The sequence below is a fragment of the Ambystoma mexicanum genome, chromosome 5p, assembly GCF_040938575.1.
Source record: "Ambystoma mexicanum isolate Mex_15411 chromosome 5p, UKY_AmexF1_1, whole genome shotgun sequence".
Taxonomy (NCBI): domain Eukaryota; kingdom Metazoa; phylum Chordata; class Amphibia; order Caudata; family Ambystomatidae; genus Ambystoma; species Ambystoma mexicanum.
In genome coordinates, this window is record NC_090930.1 from 400296076 (window position 1) to 400317898 (window position 21823).

Below are 21823 nucleotides of genomic sequence, written 5' to 3' on the forward strand. Positions count from 1 at the left end.
GAGAATTTACCTATTTAGTGTATTGAGAATAGCTCCTGCTCTTAAGGTGTTGAGCAGGAGGAGGTTTAGTGGCAAAGCAGTGCAGATGCTGAGCCATATCCTAAAATGCTTGTACTGATAATTGTGGCAAAGTCACCTACCTATCCCTTAGGCTGATGTCTGGGGGTCAAGGGAACTGGGAGCAGCCGCCCATACTGTGATGCTGGGCCCGATGGGAAAAGTGGGGAAGATACCGTGACCAACCCAACGATTCCTAGATCAGGAGGCGTGTGCTCTTTACAGGGAGCCACCATTTGTTGCGGTCCCTTAAAGGAAGTCAGTTATAAGACAATCCTGCATTGATGTTATTACTGACCTTGAAAACCCTACTTCCAAAGGCAGCATAAAGCTACAAGCAAGGTGCGGAATGGGCATTCTTAATACAGATCCAAAAGATGCTGTGCCTTAAAGTGCTCTGGACCGCATGGAAGAATCCACTCAGTAACCGGTTTGTACACATGCCAATTTATTTAAATGATGATGAAACTTTTATCAGCTCGCAATTCAGAACCACCAGTAGAAGGGGCAGGCCCCAAACAGTGACAGAAAGCATGATTGGCTAGCCAATCAAATCACAAAGTGCAAAATCACACACACCTGATGCCTGTTAGTTAATGAGAACCTGGAAAGACGGGCGCTGCCATCTCAATATACAGTAAGTAGACGTGTTCAGAAGAATGTGGGTGTTTTGGGAAGCAGGAGGGTGACAGAGGAGACAGGGAGGGTGAAAAGATTCATGTGATCCTGGGCACAAGAGACGATGGCTTTGGAATGATCTGTTTGGTGCCAAGCACGCCAGGCATAGCAAACACCTTGCAGTGCCCTTAGTACATATGTATTCGTTAAAGACAGAGGGCCTCATTACGACCCTGGCGGAGTGGGTTTACGCCAGCGGTATTCGCGGCGGACCCGTCCGCCCCACTACGAGTTCCCGTAGCGCCATGGAGCGTTTTCCGCCTGGTTTTTCCGGGCGGAGAAATCCATGGCGCTACGGGACCTTGTTGTTAATTACGCCACCGTATTTTACGGTGGCGTAATTAACGCCTTCCCCACTCCCATTATACCCTATGGGGCAAAAATGGGAATGGGGAAGGGTAAAATGGGGAATGGGGATTTACCGCCCCGCCAAGGTCGGAATGGGGCGGTAAATCCGCCAACCCCCATGGCGCTATCGGCAGCTTTCCGCCGTGCTCCATGGTGCATTTGGCGCCACGATTTCCGCCAGGGTCGTAATGAGGCCCAGAGTGTTTTTGTTGTGCCCTGGGATAGGCATATAGGCATCCTAATTGCGGGAGGGGCACAGGTAGAAATGTCACCCACCCAGTTCTCCCTCGGGCATGCTACTAGAGAAGCTTAAGTACAGTAGCACTAACAACATTACCACATCCTCAAAGGGGAACGGAACGTTTAATAAAACATGTAAAGTAATCACTAGAAAAAGGAAAAGCAGCAAATTAAAAGGGGCATTCTAGGGATTGATAGGATTTTCAACATCCGTTTCTTGTGTTTCAATAACTCACGTTTTCAAGTCTGAAAGCTTAGCACAATTAAAACAAAATGCATGCAATATGTACTTCCGCTTTGCTGTAAAATGTCTGTGCCAAATGGATCACCCTCAACTGAGTCTGCTCGAGGCAAACACGTGTTGACGGAATTATGTCAAAAGAAGAGACTTTCGAAAACAGAAACAGACGATGCGTCAACAATTTAGAAAGTCGTAACGTGTAAAGCAATAACACGCATTGCTTTGTGTTCATGAGGAAGTGTTAAACCAAGGAATAAAGTGTGTAATACTAAACTGGTAATAGCAGCAAAGCATATCCAGAGCGCACTGCCCAGGTATAAACCCCTTCTATGTTCATAAAAGGCCAATGGAATCGCCGATCTATCACAACGCAATATCATTTCACCTCTCAGTAATTTGCCTATGTCTGGTTTGCATTAAGAAAGAATGTGTGTGCTCTCCAGTAAATGAAAATATTCCTTTGTATTAAGTAGACAAGACATGTCCCCTGCCAACCCTGGTAGCCCTGGGCATAAACAGCTTTCAAGCGAATGTTATAAATGTTTCAAACGAGCGACTGCTTTCTCCTCTGTTAGAGGTTTTACAATCTGGCACAGGGGATTGCATAATACAAGGACGGCCACCCTCACAGATTATTTAGAAATGCTGTTACCGTGGTGCTCGCCTAGCTTCACAGTACAACAGTCCCTTTTATGTAATTTGATGCATGAGTTCCAAGATGCATTATGAAAGGCGTACTTGCCAGGCGTTAGTATGTGTGGATTGACTGGTGGGTTTACACATTTAATTTCCATTTACAGAAATCAGGTTTAAACCTGATCATCATACACGAAGCGCCCGGCATGAATGTAAACACCTAGGTGTTAGATGGATGTGTTAACTGCCAGTCATTTCATGAAGATGTGTTATTAACACTGTCTGTCGGTAAGTCTTTTGTAAACTTTTCATTCATAATGAAATGTGGATCACATGTGTAAAGCAAAACGCGTGAGAAATAGAAAAAAAACATGTCCAGGCTAGAGGAATTGAACACAACAATGACAGTGAAAGGTTTTCCTTATCTTATATGGGAAAAAACACTTCTTCCCTAACATGATAAGGACATTGCTAGCCACTGAGGGGTTGCGCGCAGCCCTTATATGGTACCGAAACTCCGAGATGACTAGCAATATCCTTTTTACATACCACAACCTCATCTACATTGGTCTCCTGCTTATTTGAATGTGCATGCTCTTCCAGTTATTGATGCACACAATCAATGGACACGAATATGCATCCTGTAATGTAATGCAAACAAAATGTAAATAGTGCAGTGTGAAGAATTAAGAAGCTGTTTAGCGATTCAAAATAGGCAGAGGCAGGCTGATACAGTCGTGCTTCCCTGTGTAAAACTTCAGGAGTGCACAGAATCAACACAAAGTTGCTAAACAAAGAATTATGGTACAGTGTTACAGAAACCTATCTTAGAATAAAGAAATCTGAAAAGCGAGTTAGGCTTTCCTTAAATGGTCTAATATCCGCTTGACTGCTGCTCTGTACTGCAGGCAATTGACGTCACAATGACCTTCAATAAGGCATTGCGGTTATAGAAGTGAAGCGATTTTCTAATGATAGGTGAGTAGTGATCTCACTACTATTATACGTATGGCATAAGGTCGCTCGTACTGTACGTTAAAGGAGTTCTGCAACTAGTAGAAAGAAGCAGTAGGCCAATTTCCTTTATGAGGTCACGAAACTCAGAGATAACTTGCATTGGGCCTCATTACGAGTTAGGCGGAAATTCGGTGAATTCTGGCAAAATATTGCCCAAAAAAATTACCGTTGCCGACACTTGGCCAGGTGGCATATCCGCCTGATTACAAGTGGTGGTGGTGTAATTCCCCCTTTTTTTTGGGTCGATTTGACCCAATGGGGCTTATTTTGCAGAATTACTGCAGCAAAATTAGTCCGCCAATTCTGCTGATATTTCCACGTTGACTGGGAAGATTTATCTCCAGGGTTTTCCTGCAGGTAAATCCTCAACACAAAACCCAACCTCATAATTTGGCGTAGTGTTAAAATTGGCGGTAACTCAGTTACCGCCAATTTTACCACTTACTGCCTAACTCGTATCGAAGCTGATTATCCTTAAAGCGTACGGATGTGGCTACTTTATTGAATAAATGTAGAACCTGGTTTTAAACAAATATCTACTGCTTTTAATGTGTTGCAAACAAATAGGTTAAGCATCCTAGTAAACATTAATGTAATACCCAGCTGTGTAGTTTATATGAAGTGGTAACAATCCTGATATTCTGTGCAAACTTCCGGCAGCCCCATAAATAAACATGCTACCATACATATCACTTTATTTATCAACTAATTACTGTGCCTTGGCAAAGAACATTAGTTCAAAAGAAAGAATACTGAAATGCTAGTCACTACTTTAAGTGTTTCACTGAGACACTGATCATGCAGATATGTCTTGAATCATTCAGGATGGGTGGGGACATCATGGCCCTCAATGTGTCTGGTTGTTTATTATCTCCACAGGGTGTCAGGTCTCATGGTCATCATAGGAAAAAACAGGCTCTACTATTATCAAATGTCTACTATTATTAAATGTCCTTGTTTTGCTGATTTTCCCAAACTTTGTGTTGCCCGTTTCCTCCGGGTTTATAAGTCCTGCATGGCTGACCTGCGCAAGTCTCCTGTTATTCATCTCACTCCACAAACCCCTTCACCCTGTTTTATCCACTACTTTGGTAGGTGGGTTTGGTGAGTTGTGTCGCGGGCAGGCACTAATATATCTCTCATTGGGACCATAAAGCAAGAGAGAATAGGGCGTGCAAGACTTTTGACAGTCTGGAAGAGTTCTCACAAATCGTATTGTAAATCTGTTGAGGATGGTGTTGAAACGACTTTGAAAGTAAATAGTTGAAGGCCACCATACCATTCTATAGAATGTCAATCGTCCCTAGTAATTCATCCCAGTGTATAAGGATTCTATTTATAGCACATATCTGCGAATTAGCCCATCCTATTGTTAATCCCACCCTGCTTGTGTTGCTTTCTTTGCATCAGTAGTGAGCTCCTTCTCCTCTGTAGATTGCTCTAGTGTGTCAGATTTATTCATCCGCTCTCTCCTTAGTACTCTCGTCTGTGGGACGTCAGCTGTGTACTGTCAATGTTCAGGGATTGGCCAGATAATGTGGAATCTGTCTCAAGCTCTTTCAGACAAACTGTGTGCATCGTGTTTACATCACTGAATTATTGTATGATGATGCTCAATGTTTTATTCAACAATTGTCATAACAGCAAAATGCAATATATCCACAGCGCACAATGAATACATATTGCCAGTGTAGCCTAAAAATACAGCAGTAGCATTGCATTCTGGTACAATGATACAAAATATAAACAATAAAGTATATGTTTAAACAAATACACATATAATACTCCATGTCATATATTGACAAAATGCTCTATTTCCAACGGCAGAGGACAAGCTATACAATATTTTAATTTGATGTTTTTCACATATCTCTCCTCTAGGTGGTATGTCTTTGCTCTGCTGCAAGTGCGCATTCCTCCGAGGAAGAGGTTTGGGAATGGAACAGGAAGTGAGGGAAACGTTTTCAATGGGCCTCATTCCGAGTACGGCGCTAACCAATGGCGCTATTAACGCCTTGGTTGACGCCGTACCCGGACCGGCAGCGCCTTGGTGGTTGGCGGAATTACCGCCCCATTCCAAGGTTGGCGGGGCGGTAATTCCCCAATCCCCATTTACCCTTCCCCATTCCCATTCCTGCCCCATAGGGCATAATGGGAGTGGGGAAGGCGTCAATTACGCCACCGTAAATTACGGTGGCGTAATTAACATCAAGGTCCCTTAGCGCCATGGTATTTAACGCCTGCTAAAAGCAGGTGTTAAAAGCACCATGGCGCTAAGGGAACTCGGAGTATGGCGGTAAGGGATTACCGCCACCGCTCTCGTTAGCGGTGGCCGCTATCCCTTACCGCCATACTCGGAATGAGGCCCAATGTCTTTACTGTGTGAGAAAGTACTGTACGGTGAGTGAATGCACAGTACAGACATGGAACCCTCTCATCTGGGAATTGGAGGATTTATATAATATCTCACTTGTCTCTAGTTTTCTAATGTCATGGTTTTTCAGACTCAGTGTTAAAATCCAACATTTCAGATGCCTTTGAAGAGGGCAAATATATAAAAAGGTGTGGCAATTATAGAACCACAGCAGGATACACAGCTAGCACTTGGTGTAAGTAGCAAACACTTTTTAACTAGTGCCAGAGGAAGTATGCCGAAACATATTTTTACATGTAAACCACGAAAGAAAATGGTGGATTCATTATATCTAAGTATTCTTCAAACTCTAATTCTCCTTTATTCCACAGGTAGAATTATGTCAATAGGCTTCTGACAGATGTTTACAGCCTGTTTTGGTAACCCAAGAAGCAATCATGCCTTCATAATAATAAAAGCACAGACATACCAGTCAACCATGCCATGTCTATAACCTGGCTAAAACATGGCATCTTGTAACTTAAGGTGAAGTTACCCGTAGGCAAACCCAATATTGCAAATATTTAATATTAATATTTAACATCCTCGTATGTTCTGTGCTCATAAAATCAAGTTTCAAATCAACCCAATCATATGTGAACGTTTCGGCACACCTAGTATCTTTTTCAGGCAAACATTTCCAGTGCTACTTATTATAGTGCTTTGGCATTGCCCCAACACTTAAGTACCATAAAAAACTGCAAAAACCGCCTGGTCTGTATACACCTTGACACTGGATTTGATAGCTCTATTACCTGTAGAGTAAATGTTAGGAAAATCCTAACATCGCTAAACTCTAGTTAGCCAGTGTTGAATCACTTTTGGAAATGTTATTTCCCAATGTTCCCATCTCTACTTTTACACAGGCCGAGAATCCGAGATATTCAAAATAATATCCTTGTTCAATTTCTTCTCCTAAAAGGGTAAACCTAAATTTGCATGATCTCACCTTCCCTGAGGCACACAGCATTGAGTTTGTTTTCTTACAGTTTATTGACAAATATTTTGTATATTGGCGTCATGAAATCCTTTGAGTAATTTCTTCAGGTCCATGGTGATTTGGGAGACAAGAAAAGCATCATCTGCATAAAGGAGTTTGCCGACGTTACACCAATTTGGCATTAGTGCGTCAGCGTGAAGCTTTGAAATCTAATCTGCAGTCTCAAATATGTATGCGCAGAACAGAAAATTAGCAAGGACACACCCCTGTTACACCCCCCATTCTATCATGAAGATTACAATTGTGTATTCTTGCCCCCATGTTCCCATCTAAGTATCGTTGAGTTTCCAATATACAAGTCAACTAAGCAATTAACAATGGTTTGGGTACTTGATACATAGAGAGACACTTCCACTGTTCTCTTCTTGAAATACTATTGAAGATTGTTTAAGATTGATAAATACAACATATAAATATTTTTCTTCTAAAAGTATATCCTTACATACTAATAATAAAAACCTAAACACATGATTGACTGTGCTCACCTTTTCTCAAGCCTGGCTTCCATTGCATAAGTACATGACTTTCTTCCACCCAATCTTCCAATCGCCCTAGCATTAGTCTTCTGGATATTTTCCCAGTGCAGTTTATTACTATAAGCAGGTTATAATTGCCCAAGCAATTGCTACCTATTTTCTGACTAGCGGAATTATCTTAGCATTAAGCGAAGAATGTGGTACCTTTTGCAACTTACTGATAGTGTTAAAGAATTCTGTACAATATGGTGCCCACATGCTTACTTCCTCTTCAAATAATGAAAAATACATCCATTTTCAGGGAACCTTTGCCATCTTAACTTCCTCCGGAGAAAGCCTTAATGTGGAAAACCAATCCCTAACCTAGATTCTGTAAAATATATTTTGATTAATATGCTAATATTTCAGTTGTTTATTAGGTGGATATCCGAATCTCATACCCTCTGATCCCCATATACAGTCTCACCACACAATTCTGGACAGGAACCATGTGGTTTTGCTCAAAACTCGATTTAAAAAAAAAGAAATTAAAGAGGAAATCAAAAGACTGGTGGTCTCCAGCTTTATGGAGGGAAAGCTGCCACAACGTTACACAATCACAGATGAAAATTACCTGCCTGCAGAAATCTCACTATTTCTCACACACAGGCACTAATTTCCATGACCAATTCTCTATATATGTTAAGTTCTAAATAACACCTAACTTTCTAATTAAACTAATACTGCTTGTCAGTGAATATGTCACAAGTGTTGCCTTCACTTTAAAACATTTCAAATTACACATGAAGTTACATTTGTGATTAATGCACCAATGCTGCTTTTCCCAATTACCGATGTACATGTTAGAATCAAAGAACAGTTTCAGGTTTCCTACTTCTAACATAAATGGGTTAATATAGGTTACTAACAAGTGTGTGCAATTTACACTCTGCTTACAATAACTTGGATCTGCAAGTTTTGGGTTAGGGAAGTCATGTTTTAAATTGGAGGGTAATGGGTTATTCCCCAGGACTTTTTCCTGGAACGGTGAAGATGGTGTGAGTTTGGGAAACTTGGAAGTGTTAAGTGGAAAGGAAGCCCTTGTAAGACTTATGTGACAGATATGATATTGTGTTTAAATTACTGCAAGGTCGGTCCTTCATTTCATTTGTGAATCCTTCTCTCCTTTCTTCCCCTTTGTATATTGTTTTAATAATTTTATTGTGTATATATTGTTTTTCGTTTTAAAAGGAAGAGGTTAACTGTTTGAACATTGTTTGTTTAAGGTTGTTATAAACTAATAAAAAAGAAGTTTTCAATTTAGACTAAACCAGCTATTTTAACTCGTTCACCCAATTTGCACTACTCTAAGGGGGATACACAACTACTCAATTAAAGTTGCTCACATTTCTACGTTCGGATTAAATAGATTTGGCCTTCAAAGAATAGACATTATCAAGCATATCCTCATCACACCATTTTATGAGTGTATTTTGAACCATGGTCTAATTCCAACTGTATCTGTGATACTGCTTAGGTTAGTTTTTAAATATCACTTATTCATATCACACTTTCAGTGCAGGGAACATTCCCTATTTTACAGCACACTCATGACAAAGAATGCACTCCTAGCAAATATAACCTCCCCAAAACTTGAATACAATGAAAGCAGGATGTAACTCCCCTAACAAACTATTCTGTTTCCATAAATAATATGTTATCAATCCCACACTCTATGTTGCAGAAATAGCATGTTTTCTATACACAATTTACTCTCATTTATCTTGCAATGTAATGGGAAACACTGTTGCATTTCTGGCAAAATATATTTTTTTTTCTATTTGGAAAGGTGCCCCCCTAGTGACAATCACCACTCCAAACATTGCACTCCAAGTTGTAATCAGGGTAATAATTCAGAGGTCGAATCTAATTATATTTGCGGAGGTGTCATGCTCACCTTGAACTAATCGTTCTTTGCATGGAGTCAGCATAAACACTCATGTGTTCCTGGTGGGTCTTGTAGAGGTGGAGGCAAGTACTCCCACTCAAAACTATGCCCCAAAGCTGCCTATATGCTGGGAACCTCAGTGTGCAACATGTGCAGTACCTGTAAGAATGCCTATACCGCAAAGAATCATGGAAGTAAGGTACCCAATAAGGAAACCATATATGCACTCACGACAATATGATTGCCATTTGAATGAAATCCTGGAAGAAGCATGAAAATGTGCGAGAAAGGAGATTGGTGACACCATGTAATGCAGAATTGACAAATCCAGAAAAGACACAGATTTTCCCTAGTGCTCATACTGTTTTAAAGTCTCCATAATTCCCATGGTTATGTCATAAGTATGTCCTGATATGTGATAGGACATGCCCTTTCATTGGCTTACCCAACAGTCAGACACTTCTATTGAATGTACACCCCTTTCATCGTTGTATGATATTCATTTCCATATTTGTGGTCAGAAGAAGGTGGGGAAAAATCCACTCCTAATACTTTTGACAGAAACAGTGTTTTTCTTTTCTCATTTCCACTAGCAATGTGCCTACTCAACGAAACCAAGATTATCAGAATCTATGTTCTGAGACGCTTGCACAGACATGCGGTTTGACCAATGGCATTTTCGATCATCATTTTCAAATTATTAATGAATTTTATGAATTAGTAAAATGTATAAATATGTTGAATTTGATGTCAGATCAAAGATGAGTCCTTGATCTTTAAAACAGAGTTAGTTTCATACTATTATGTATAATCATTTAAAGGTTATCAATATTAATCATGTTTGCATTTTGTATCAGTGGCACCAGATATGCACATCTAAATCAACAAGAGAAATGCATTGTACTCACATGTACTGTATTTCCACTTGGAGGGGCCTTAGTGCTCCAGCACAGTCACATAGTTCACTGTGGGTGGTTTCTGACAATGATGGATGGACCTTTTAATAGAACTTTATCGACTGTCTGGCAGGATGTGCTGAAGAACAGGTCGAGAAGTGACCACTAATGTGTGAATTTCTTATTGAAATCTGTTTGAAGTCAGGCATAAACTCAAACATCTCTTCAGTTCAGATAATAATCTCTGCCTCCATAGAAAATTCTACAACCCTAGTATATCAGTTTATTTTTGTAAGAATATCGCTTGGAAGACGTACAAAGTCAGGAGGGACTTTTGCTCAGAGTTGAAATGCAGATCAACTTTGACATTCAGCACCATTGCAGGCTGCATTGGTAGCACCAATGTTATTTAATCTTAATGCATAAATACCATATTCTGCCATTTACATAACAAGGTATATAGAACTCAAAATGCATCCACTGATCAAATGGATGTGTTCCATTTGAAATAAAATAACATTTTAGTTTAGACAATCACAGGTACATTTTCTACACTTGTAACGGCATCTGAAACATAGCAATGTCCTATCAAATTGCATGATGATTCATTTAAATCATTTCACTTTTCAGTTTATTTTTTGGAACACAGGCTATGTTCTACAGTCAGCAGAATCATTTTCCTTACACATTTGAGCCTTTTCACACTTTTGGAGATAGAGTCCATTTTCACTGGTGCTTTTTGTCTCTCCTGATTTTCTTGGCAATGATAAAAACCCAGTGTGATGCCGGAAATGCATCGGAGAGACAGGGCCTCCGAATCCTTGTCCTGCATTGCTTTTTATCATGTGTTCTGTCTTGTTTTCTGCACAGGAGTTCATGAGGGACTCCTGGCGGTGCAGCTCTTCCTGTATTTGGTTTGGTGAACAGACCCTTGGTATACCCTTATGGCACCCATGGGTGGGAGTACGACCCTGTACTTCTAGTGTATGTTTTTGGGCACCTGTGTGTGGCCCACAGAGCAGGGTACGGGCTGGTGGCAGCTCCGTGGTGAATTAACAGGTGTGTTGTGTATCCTCCATTTTGGGATGCCCAGGCCCTGCCATTGGAATCAGTGGATTCCTGATAGGAAACAAGATGCCCCCTGTGGCCTCTTGCTTTCTATCGCCTGTTACCTTACTTTTCCCGAAGTCCCAGAAAGCCCTGACTCTGTCCCTTCCCCTTGACTGACTGTTGGGTGGAAGTTCCATATATGGTGTTGTGGGGAAGTCCAGGCCAGACTGGCTGGAGCCTTCCCAATGACTGTATGTTGTGGGTACGCCCGTGGGGTGGGACCTAGGTGAATGGAGTGTGTGACAAATACGCATTCTGTGTTGTGGGTGTCTAGTATCTGGTGTTTGACACAATGACTGAGATAGCCCTGCCCGAAACTGGTATGAATGCAGTGTGTAGTGCTGAATGGCTGGGTACTTGTCTGAATCCACATTCTGTGTTGTGAGTGTCTGGATGGAGAAGAATGGCCTGAATGCACAATGGGCCTGATTGGCTGACTGACTGCCTGAATGCCCTTCTGAGTGAATGGTTGCCTGGGTGTGATCCAGCAGAGTGAATTGGAGATCAACGGTATATCTGGGGCCTCTCACTGCTAGAAATCGTCAGAAGCTGAAGTTGAAACTGATGCTTAACTTTGAAGTCCACTGGAAGAAGAAAAACTGCTGCTGCTGTCCTTCTCTAATCTGAAAGCTGCTGTGCCTTCAAGGAACTGATCCAAGAGAGGACCTGACTAGGAGACCGCTCCCTGAGCTCCGAGGGACCATCGTGCACCAGCTGATCTTTGCCAAAGCTCCCTGGTAGACAGACCTAGGAAAGGCTGCCGACCGGAGACAAGGAATGCCGCAGAAGCACAAAGAGAAGCACCGGACAGCCGTCCACCATCGAAGACCGCCGTTGCTGACCAGAGCCGCAGTGCTTCTTTGCCTAAGAACATTTGATCCAAGGACTCCCTTGTTCATCACCATCGACCGCTTTCATCCTGCCAGAGAAAGTCAAGGTTTTTGACAACCGAGGAGAATGCACCAGTGGGTTTCCCACCACCGAAGACCGCAGAGACGCCGGACGACTTGACGCTCTTGCTGGGCCACAGTTCTTCACTAACTCTTTGCGGCAACGAACCATCATCATCGAGGTACACCGCACGCCTCCCCTATTGCAGGACGTTTTTGTCCGATTGTCAACGAGCACAGCAAGAACTGGAGCTGCTGCCTCAACGACTATGTTCCCCTTTTCTTCATCTCGGAAGTTCAAAGACCCATGGCTCCTACTGGAAAGGGAGGGCACTCCAGAAGGGCCTGTTGATTCCCTGATGAAGAACTCTACAACACAAGGTACCTTTGGTTTGAGGAACTATAAAAGAAGATAAGACTCTCATAGTCAATATCTGGCCTGGGCTTGTAGTGCATCTTCATTTACACGTTGACCAGGTCGGGGGATCCTCATACGGAATTGTGCCTAGTGGTAGGGGCTCAGTATTCTGAAAATAGTCTAACCAATTTATCTTCCTCCTAATTCTATGGTTGATATTGTTTTACTGTTTTGATTCGTATGCTATTTGAACTGAGTCCAGTTGATGCATGTTAATGGAGTCAGAATAATCATGGTACCACCTAGAACTGTATATATTTACCATTTTGGAATTGTCGGAGCACAAAGTGTATTATCCTGATTGTGTATATAACCTTGAACCTTATTTATATAAAGGCTGTGTTTTAACTAATACAGTGATTGGCCATTCCTTTGTGGGTTCATTGGGACTACACTGTACTTAAGAATCAGCCTGCATCACCTCCTGATAATCTAGGCCTTGATTGCTCGCCCACGTTTTACCAAATAGATAATCTTGGCTGGGGTCCTCTGTGCCTCTACTCTACCATATAGAAAGCAGTACAGACACCCCCTACATTCCTTTACACCCAGTCTTGAGGTGTAATGTGTTTAGCCACTCAAGTGCTAAGCACAAGTATGCTCACCCTTTTTGCATAGACTTTATTAAAGTTCTGCAGTTAAAGGGATTAAAGGTCTTTAGGATGGTTATAATGTGTGGTGTTCTTCCTGTTTGTCGAGTGCTATGTCTCAGGTGCACAAGTGATTTCCTCCCACAGACGTGCCCTTATCGTGGTAGCAAGAGGCAGAAAACCAGGAAATAAAATGCTGTGTTTTTTGGCGCATCTCACACTTGACTTGAAAATCTCTCACTGCATTTTCATTCTTCCAGCACTGAGCCATCTTCCTCATATTTGAAAGAAGCAGGACAGTTCAATATTTTCAGCTTAATTTTAATTGTGGGAATCCTTCTTGGTTTCCTTTTACTACCACATCTACACCCATGTTGATTGTCATATCACCTGGGACACTAAATACCTCTCTACCTTTCCCACTAGTGCACAGAAATATGTGAACCACTCAGATTCAGGGATCCAAAATTCAAATGGAGGAGATTGGGTTTGCTGAGGTAGCTGATACTAGATACCAACATTCCTTTGAATTTTTGGATGTTGCAGTTACCTTTAAAGTTTCCAATTCATTTTCTGCAAAGGCTTGTTTTGTCATCATTGATTCGATTTTTATATTCTAAACAAGCTCTTTAGACCTCACAATGTAAAGAAAGTAACTTGCATTACCCCCTTTACATACATGATATGTGCATTTTATGATGGTGTTAGCTCTGACTGTTGAGTGGGTGTAGGAATTCCATACAATTATTGGGTTCAATTTCACTGTTCAAACTCTAATATTGACAAATAATTTCTGATATGATATGATATGGTATTTGTAACGCGCCTATACACAAGTGTTTCAAGGCGCGAAACCTTCTATAAGCTCTATGTGCATTTATAAGGTGGAGGAGTAGCCAAAGCAATGAGAACCTGACCAAGCACAGGGATCCAAACCAGGATTAAAGCAGTGTGAGGAAAATGTGCATTCTGAAGGTGGTAAGAAAATCAAAGTAGTGAAAACCAATGTGAATTGTGTAGGTGTGTTAAGGATTTCAATCAGGCGATACACTCTGCTCTCAGCCTAGTGTACAGCGCAATGGAAAATCGTATTTGATATATGGATTCAATTATTTGAAAGATGTACCACTCGTATCACACCCCTTATTTAAGAATACCCCGGGTCACGCTGCACCAAAAATCAGGCTGGTTTGTAAAAGGTATTATTTATTTACTTAGTTAAGATCAAAAACACAATCTATATATTAATAGGTAAACAACAATCACCAATGGGGTGACAGAACACAGAATGATGTCTTTAATACCCTGAGACTAAATTATGAGCAAACAAATGCAGCAGAGAAAATAATACATTTGTGTTGGTTTCAGATCAGATAGCACAATGGTTAGAAATTCCCCCTGCAACACTTCTCAACCCCCAATAGGCAATGCAAAGAGATGGAAGGAGAGAGCAAGTATTCAGGGATATTACAGGTCAAACAGTGTCTCACTTCCCCCTTCCCTCCTTACAGAAAGAGAAAAACGAAGTGGGCTTTTCAACTGTCAGATTGACTTTTAAAGAGGCTGAGCAAGAACTCTAAATGTGTGGAAAAATGCTTAAATTGTTATAAATTCCTATGGGAGCCACTTTGAACAGTTGCACACAAACATAAGGAATAATTTAGTCAGCAGAGCAGAAAACATTGGCAATCTTAAAATCCAAGTCAGAAACAATTTATATCTATTTTACACGTGTTAAAATTTCTCAAAATGAAAATTCGCGGCAAACTTTTCTGTGCGTGATATTCGCAGGAGAACCGCACTGTTTTGGGCTCTCGAGATGGATATGGATATTAGCTACAAGTAGGAGTTGAAATTTCATTTCTATCACAAAAACTGAGGAAGTTATAGCAATTTTAGTAAAGGTTGTTTTTGCGAGCGAGGCGCGAGAATGGAAAGAGGCTTTAGTTTTAAAATCAGAAAATATTGGCTATGGACTAGAGCATCCAAGCTAAGCCACCAGGACGGCACAGGTAAGAGTCAGGAGTGATTCGCGACTCAGTCCTGGTTCCTTGCTGTCCACCCTGGAGCGCTAGGCTGGTCACTCAAATGAAATTAATAGATCAAGTTGACAAATGACTAGGAAAAAGATGCTTTTGCAGATAGACAGAATAAGATTTCACTACAGATTTAGACAATATTACTGATTATGGAAGTATGGATAGTTCGGAGGTTAGGAGGGTACAAGGAACAAGATACTGCACGGGAATCAACAATTTCTAGCTTTCTGTTAATACTCACAAAGCAAAATGGATTTAAGATTTTGGACCATTGGGATTCTGGACCTATCAGGGACTGAAGCTGGGCACATCGGACTGGACCGGGTCAGCAAGGCGCTCTGGTCACAGCACAGCACAGGGCTGGACAGGGTCAGCAAGGCACACTAGTCACAGTACGGCACAGGAATGGACGGGATCTGCCCTTCTTGGTTCTGAGGATATTTCAATTCCGCAGGCAAGCAGTAACAGCACCGCCCCGCTGTATTATGATGCTTCCCCTAGGATTTTTGTGGTTCTGTTCTAGAATGTGAGGCCAAGCTGAGAATGATTCAGCTATGCAATATGCCTTTGCTTTGCCAAGTTTCTGGAGTCTGGAACAAGGAAGATGTAATTTCAGCAGCAGGGCACTCCACCAGCATCAGGAGGGTGAGTGGATCTGTCTGTCCCTATGTCTGGTCAGCTGTCTCTATTTATGCTATAAAATTACATCATAAAGGGGGTGTGTGGGTCGGCTTAGCTAAGCTTGCCCCTTTGAGCTGGGATAGGGTCAATACTTCATCTCCGCCTTGCAATTTGAGTGATTGGCTCAAGGCTAGGTGATGTCAGGTTTTATGATTTGCTTTACAATCCTCAAAGACCTTCCGTTAGCCATTGGTCTCCAAGTATGATTTTATATTAAATGTTCATTTCTACATTGGTCACCTTTTATACAAATCACACATAAAGATGCCATATTTTACATAGCAGCTATTTCTCAAAACCCCGCAGTGGTGGGATCTTGTCTCCCCTTTCTACAGATTGTTGCCCATTTCGCCATGAATACACTTTCCAATTTTTCTGCTAATTTCCACAAATATGCGTGTTGAACATGGGGACATGCGTGTACATTTTCACAATTCTAACAGTCATACATTTTGCGTAAAATCACATATCTTGCCATTCCTGTCCAGAACATGTCACAAAGTTCTGCCGCCTCTTCACACGTGCAGCCAGAAATTAAATTAACAGCTCTGTCATTTTTATATTTTCACCATTTTGGATAGCAAGTTATAAGTCTTTCAAAATGTGTTCTTTGTTCAGGTTCAGCAAAAGATGGTTGCTTGGCTCCGCCCCTTTGTCTCTCCTGGGAGCCCAAGGCATCCCCTTCCTTGCTTGCTCCTTCCAGTGGCCATTTGTGAATCCTTTTCACACTTCCAATTTCCTGGGCTGGAGGATATCCATTGTTTAGTCCTGGGCTAACCAGCAATTAGCACCTCCCCGTGAGTTTCAGCTGAGAGGAAGGCCCTCCCTCTGGGAAAAAAACCTGCCTTTCCAGTTCTTGCAGCTCACCCAGGTTTAATTTAATTGTTAAATTATTTTGGCTTTTCCTTAGCACAAAACAAAATTGTATCAAAGAACAGATGGAATTCTCATTCAAGATTTTAACCTATGGGATCAAAAACAACTACAATATGGGTTACTATCAGTAACAGGCCTCTTATATTGCAAACATTTGACTTTTAGTTTATAACAAGTTAAAGTTTAATCAGGAAGCCCCCTGACAGCTGTCATCACAGGTAGCCCTCTGCTGTACAGAGATTTGTTTACAGATCCACAGGCAGGCCACTTTTGCTGTGGAGATCTCTTTATGCTCTTACCCTTTCAGGACCTTGAAAGTTCACAGTAATTCCTTAAACTAAGTGAATTGTAGCACCCAGCGAGAATTTTGAATATTTGGAAGGTGTTCTGTACCGGCATTCTGAAGTTTCAGCAGCAAAGAAAAGGTGATTTAAAGCAAGCAATATTCGGAGTTTCATTTAGCAAAGCACTGCTTTTTCCTTCTGCACTCCACTTTCAATTGTTGTGGAGCCCAGTGACATATTTCTGTAGTGAGAGCTCTGTTCCACCACTGACAACATGCATGGCAGATTGGGCAGCCATCTTTTTGTGCGTTGAAAGCGTGATTTTTAGGGGTTTTGGGGCGCACAAGGGTTTTGCAGCCATGTTGCTGTTTCTGGCACCACCATAACAGAGTGATGCAGCATAGCAGAGCAAAAGTGGGTCAATACATCCCACAGGTGTCAAAGTAGGACACATAATGATAGCCCTACTTATAAAGGATGAAGTGAAGACGAGAGAAGTGTTAGGCACATTTGCATTTTATAGTTCGGGAGAAGGTTAGAGCCCTGAGAACCTCCCATACATTGTATAGACAGAGGAGACAGTTAAAACACTGAGTAAGCATTTAGTAAGCAGAAGAGGAAGAAGCCAAAATACTGAGGATCCCATGTTCATTTAGTAGGTGGAGGATAATGCCAAAGCAATGAGAACCCCACAAGCATTTATTAGGCAGATGAATATGTGTCACAGAAGACCTCAAGAACTCTACACTTCTCTTAGATATTTTCAAGGGTTTTATGTGCAGTTTTGAGATAGATATTGATCAGTACTGGATTGCAGGTGAGAGAATCTAAGAGGATCCCCTGACCTACACTCAACCACCCATTGGCTCCCTCCAGTCCACTCTAGCCACATCTTCCATACTCCCCAGAGGGTTGTGCATCACGACTAGAGGCAGGTTACCCCTATTATCTATGGCTAAACTGTTCTACAGTTAGGGGGCTAAGGGCCATACCCTTTCCTGCCTCATTATCCCCTGGTATTACTAATTGGCAAGATACCCTAATATTCCCTCCCAGATACTGATTCAAAAGGTGTGCCTTTGTCCGCTCTCACTTCTCAAACTCTCTTGCACTCTCACGCTCTTCACTCCATACTGTTTCCCTCTCTTCCTCAGCTCTGATCCCAACTTAATTTCTCTCCACTACTCTTTCTTCCTCTTATTTGTTCTCCTATCTTCTCCCTCTCTCCCTTTTGGCTTTCTCTTAATGAGGTCTTCCTCACCCTTCTCTTTTCATTACCCCTCTCTCTCTCTCCCTCTGATGTTTCTCACTCTCTCCCATCCTTCATTTCTCTTTCTCTCTCGCACCTCTCCCTATAATTACACTTTTCTACCCACTCTTACTCCCCCTCTCTCTTTGCCTATGATGTTTTACCTACTCCTCATTGCTCCATTATATCCTTCCTACTACTCGCTCCTTTTCTCCAACCTCCACCATCTACATCTGTCTACACTCCCTTTTACCCTCACATCCACTCTCTTCCTTTCACACTCTCTCTTTCTCTCTCTCTCTCTCTCTCTGAACAGATCTCTTTCTACTCTTCCTCTACTCCCACTCTCTCCTTTCTTCCCCTCTCTCTCCCAATCTAACACTCACTCTCTCCACAGTGACTCCAAACTCTCATGCTTGATAACACTCTCTTTCCCACACAATACTTCAACTGTACTCTATTCCAAAATCTCCAACATGTCCTCAGCACTCTGCTCCAACTTCTGTTCTCTGCCTAGTCTCTTTGTCTGGGGGAGGTCAGAAGGAGAGGTCACAAACAATGTGCCTCCATCTCTGTGTAGGTCAGGGGATCCCCTTACTGGCAATGCAGGTTTTCTCATACTGGCACCTTCCTCCCTGGTCACGTCCTTCCCCTTCACATTGGTCCTTGCCCCCACCTGATGTCTTGGGCCAATCTGTTATTTTCTTTTCTTTCAGATACCATTTTAGCCGCAACCCTTTTCCCCATGTAAGCATTTAGGAGTTTTTCATGGTGGTGTGCCTTCAATTTTGGCTGCTCGAGTTGCCTCCTGGAAATATGGGGTGGGTGCTGGTTATCCACTGGTCATTGAGGGAGTAAGACTGCAGGGTTGGCACTTTGGCATGTGGAGGTTCCTGCTGGATATGAGTGGCATCATGGAACTTGTGGTTCTGCAAGAAAGCAGAGAGACTTTCTGCCAGATACCAGGCTTCAAGGCATAGTGCAATAGAAGGCAGTACCAAGGCCACAAGTATGTCTGGCACAATTAGGGGGTTTGGGAGATGGGGCACTCCCAAATCCCTCATTCTGCGCTTGTGGTAGGACCAGCTCTGGCATACATGCTGGGCGGAGTCACTGTCCCCCCTGACAGGGTCATGTCCCTGACCCTATCACATAAGACAAAACAAAGAGAACCCAATATGCAAGAGAAGACTGCCAAACCATTGAGAACCACACACATATTTAGAAAGTGAAGGAGAAGTTCAAAGCAATGAACCCTCATCTGCATGCCGTAGTCAGAGGACAACACCAAACCACTGTGATTCCAACCTGCATTTGGTAGGCGAATGAGAAGGCCAAATCAGTGTTAGACACACTTGCATTTTGAACATGGAGAAGCGCAGAGCACTAAAACCCACATCTATATTGTAAGTAGAGGGAGACACCAAAGCACACTGAATGCAGTATGAACAATGCATGCATTTTGTAGGTGAAGGAGATTACCAAAGCAATGAGAAAACTATACGCATTTTGTGGACAGAGGAGAAGGCCAAAAACTGAAAACCCAATGTGTTCATTTTGTAGGCAGAAGAGAAGTATTGAGAATGTCCTGTGAATTTAGGAGGTGGAGGAGAAGGCCTAGGCAGTGTTAGACACACAACCTTTGTAGGTGGCTAAAAGGGAAAAATACAGACAGCAACACATGCATTGTGTATGCAGAGAAGAAAGACAAAGCACTGAGAACTACAGATGCATTTAGTAGTCTGAGTAGAAGGACACACCACTGAGAAGCATATTTGTATTGTATAGGAAAGTGGAATTCTGAAGCAATGTGCATTTAAAAGCTGGAAATGAAGGCCAAAACACTAAAAACCTATTATATTTTGATAAAGTAGAGAATTCCAAAGCACTGTGAAACTCACATGCATTTTGTAGGGGGTCGAGAGTGCCAAAGCAGTGATAATTCCATGGACATTCAGTAATCAGAGGAGAAGGTCAAACAAATTGGAACCCAATGTGCATTTATTTGCAAGAGGAAAAGATAGAATCGGTATTAGAAATCTGCATTTGGCAGTTGAGGCCTTTAGGGGGAATCCTGGCCCTTCCCTTTTTCTACCCTTTTTATACCCGAGGATCTTAGCTAGGCATTTACAGACTGTGTACTGGGCCACCCATTAATAATGCCCAGTTAACTATAGATGCAAGAAATAGAACAGGCTCTAAACACAGTACAAATCACCACACACTTTCACAGTTATGCACTTTACATTCAAACTCATCAGTTCACGTGTTGGATAAGAGTGTTCTTGTAATAGACATACTTCATATCAATAACCATTTTGCATTGGATGTGTGTGGGAACAAAAGAGAAACACACTCTACATCAATAAGCATTTTGCATTTCAAACGTCTGTGATTTTCTCTCTAACTTTGGAAATCCTAACTGCATACATTTGTGATGAAGGCAATGCAATATGAGTACAGTTTCAGCTCTCCTCCCCTACCCTTGCTTAACATGAGATTGGTAATACAGTTATGAGATTATAACCACACTCTGCATAGGAGAACAAAACCCCATATATTACTTTGGATTCAGGCTACTCCATGTGTCCTTTGGTACCTCAAGGACTAATTGAGTCTTGCCTTCCATGTCCACTCTGACACCTTGCCAATTGCCTTGCAGAAAGGGGTCCTAATTGATTGTATACCTAATCATACTCACCCCAAAAACGATTTCTGGTCTCTCTGCCTTTCAGAATGGTCGTCTCACCCTTGGCTCGCCAGGTCCTTCTTGCAGCTAAGTATTACCCGGCCTGTCTCTGCCAGTACACTGGCCTTGATTCGAATTACGGCCTTCAACTGCTGTACATTTCTCCAAGATTTCTTTAAGATTTCACCTCCCATCTTCCATGGTATCATCTGTCACCACCCCCCAAAACAGCGCATGTAGTTTTCATCCCTGAGCCACCTTTGGACAACTTTCTGCTTAGCATGGCATCCTTTGGCCTGGGGAATATGTTAAGCTTCATCTCCTTCTCATTTCATGCCTCAAACAATGAACGGTTATTTTCAAGGACCATCACAATGTTTCAATGCACGCTTTGAAATTTGCCCTGAAACTTCTAAAGCATTCTTTTCTGAACATGGCAATGCCCCTGTTCATGCCCCTGCTGCGATGCCAACACTTCTGTGGCCTAACAAATCTCGCCAGGGCTATATACCCCAACACTAATTGTTAGTTTCAAATGTGGCCCCCAATACCAAAGTGTTAGTAACTACACATTGAAAATACCACACAAACCCGTCAGCTACATAAATATCCTAACATTTCTCCCCTTTTCTGTGGAGGACACTGATCAAACATGGGGACTCAACAGAACAACTAACCTCCTAGACCAGACATCATGTGCCCCATTCAGACATGTTTTCCTCATTTCCATGACTGTCAACCCAGCTGAATTATTATGATACTGTATTGTTAGTTTCACAAACCATATCAAGATGGCAACCATAGACATACAATCCCCAACCCCTTCTCTGTCCACTGCACCGTCCCCCACCTGTGCACATGACCATCTGCCAAACCCAGATCGCTTACTGTGATGTTGTCCTTTTTGTATATTCAATTTGATTGTGTGCACTTGTTTATAATTCAGGAGATATTCTATATTAGGATCCATAGGGAACTTGTTTCTTTGAAATAACTCATATGGGCCTCATTGCGAGTTGGGCGGTATCCCGGTGGTAAATTCGCTGAAATACTGCTCAAAAAAATTAC